The sequence below is a fragment of the Echinops telfairi genome, unplaced genomic scaffold (genome assembly GCF_000313985.2).
Source record: "Echinops telfairi isolate 266 unplaced genomic scaffold, ASM31398v2 ScPeMD7_655;HRSCAF=1070, whole genome shotgun sequence".
Classification (NCBI taxonomy): Eukaryota; Metazoa; Chordata; class Mammalia; order Afrosoricida; family Tenrecidae; genus Echinops; species Echinops telfairi.
Window position 1 is genome coordinate 12,302,727 of NW_022104553.1, and position 2,520 is coordinate 12,305,246.

Sequence of the window (2,520 nt, forward strand, 5' to 3'; positions counted from 1 at the left end):
AGACATCCCCAAGGAGAAGCCACATGGACCTACCCCGATGCAGCCCTGGGTGCTGGAGCAGCCGTGTGGAGACCCCTGCCAGCACTGAGATGCTTACACATTCATTGACTCGGCTTTCCTCCTGCAGTTGGCATCATTGCGTCTGTTTTATGAGATGGAGGAGGACTTTATGGATTGGTGTTGGACATATGGGTTAATGTTGGACTTGTAGGCTTGGGCAGCACTGGGTTGGGATGTTTTCTTGATGCGCACTTACCCTTTATATAAAACTCTCTCTTAAACACGGGTTTCTGTGGATTTGTTTCTCTAACGTACCCAGACAGCACACCTGGCATTGTAAACCATATGATTTTCTGATTCAGAATGGTCAATTCCAGTCCATTCCAGCTCACTAACACCTAGGTTATTGATCTTCATTCCTTCCATCTCATTTATGACAACTTCCAATTTTATTAGATTCATACTTTGTCCATTCCAAGTGTCAATTACCAATAGATATCTCTTCTCATTTTGAATCATGCCCCATCAGCACATGCAGGTCCCAAGGCTGACTCTACGTTGAGAAGGCAGCTCTTCCTCGGTCATATTTTGAGCACCTTCTGACCTACAGGGCGCATCTGCTGACACCGTCTCGGACAATAATCTGCTGCCATTCACGAGGCTCTCGGTGTCTGCTGGTGTCCTGCTGCTGTCCACCCAAAGTGTGTAGGGTTTCGGTCTCTGTTAGCGTTCTCCATCAGGCTTCCACGGGCTCCTTCATCCGCAGTGGACAGCCTATTCCTTCTTCATGGTCTGTTCTTTGTGAGTGACCCTGCTGGTATTCGCAAACGCCAGTGACACAGCTTCCAGCATCACAGCACCACAGTGAGACAAATTGACTGACAGGCGGTGAATGCGGTAGGGACTAAGTAAATATTTACTGAATGAGTAAGTGAAAGGAGGGCCAATTTATGGAACGAAAAGATAATGGGAATTTCCATGAACTTTTGGAAGCCCTCTCAAACTTATTATTCCATTCTATCACATGCTTCCATTTCTTAGCAATCTTTAGCAAATCCTTATACTTCTTAATTTTGGCTATCTAAACTGAAAAACTGGATAAGAATCCCTATCTTCATTGTGATTAGGAGTATCAAATGAGGCGGAGTATGCATCTTATTCATACTTGAATTTATAAAATGAAACGTGAGATTCTTACATGTGTCTCCTGTGTAAAGCTATGTGTTTTTCCATGATACATACCCAGGGGTTGAGCTGCCAGGTCTACCTGGTGCATCTTTTCCTTGGTGTAGAGTTGTTGGTGAGAAGCAGCTTCCCGGCATACTCCCGTTTCCCTAATATCTCAATGGGGCCAGATGACAAGTTCTGACTGGTATAAGTGTGTTACTTCCACGAAGGTGACCGAGCATCCAGGATGCCTTTCCCAAGTCTCCTTCCATAAGTGACTTTGAGGCTACATGACAAGGATGATAATGCCACAAAATGGAATGCTCCAGGATTTCTTTAAAAAGAACAATTTCCACGTTATTTCCTTTCCGGCTCGTTTTCCCTCAGCTGCCTCTCTTGACATAGCCTTCAGAGGAGGTGAGGGGGCAGCACCTGCGGGTCTGAATCGGGGTGGGAGTATTTGGTCCTCTCTGGCGCCACGTGACCGGTTCCTGACCGGCTTGCTGTGAATGGCACAGCTCACACAGTAATGTGGATTCACGCACAGTCTGGGGGACACGTCCGCATCAGCGACACCTGCTCCAGAAATGTCCGGCGGCTGCGGCCCCCATGCATTTCCCATCTGGACTTCTTAGTGGCCTTGTCCTTCGGCATGCCCGGCGCCATTTGTGCAGCGAATAGGCAGCATACGGCTGCGGCATTGTTTGTCACGACCTCCTGACGCTTGTACTTTGCTCTCTCAGAAGCGAAGATACAAGAGCTTTTTGTGGGGGGTTGGGGGGGGGCTGTCTTTTAAAATAATAATCATTGTGTTTTCAGTGAAAGTTTATGCAGCACGTTAGGGTCCTATTTGACGAATTCTCCACAATTGGTCAGTAACATCAATGACATAATGTGCCACCGTTGTCTTTCATTCTGTTTTTATTATTATTAAATAATAATTAAAATTATTATTATTTGTAGTTGAGAATATGCACAGCAGAATGTATACCAATCCACTAGTCCCCACATATATAAATGAGTGGCATTAATTACAGCTTTACACAGTTAATTATGTGATCACCAGGGTAAATTCAGTTCTAGACCCGAAGGGTGAGGGTGACTAAGGGCCCAAATCTTGGCAGGGTCCCACCAACCTCTATCCAACCAGTAAGCCTGGTCTCTTTCATGATGTTAATTTTGTTCCACATTTTTATCCCACTCTCTCTAGGACCTTCTAATGCGATCCTTTTCAGAACCCTTGGTAGCAATAGCTGGGCACCATCTAGTTCCTCTGGTCCCAGGATTGTAGAGACTGATATTTGTGGGGCCCATTAGTCCATTGGACTAATTGTTTCGATATGTCTTTAGATT

The 2,520-nt window shown here is 45.6% G+C and overlaps 1 pseudogene; it reads right to left on the minus strand.

Annotated features, from left to right (window-relative positions):
• Positions 1-1,821, minus strand: part of LOC101655790 — a 17,848-nt pseudogene extending 16,027 nt beyond the window's left edge.
• Positions 1,822-2,520: the final 699 nt, after the last annotated feature.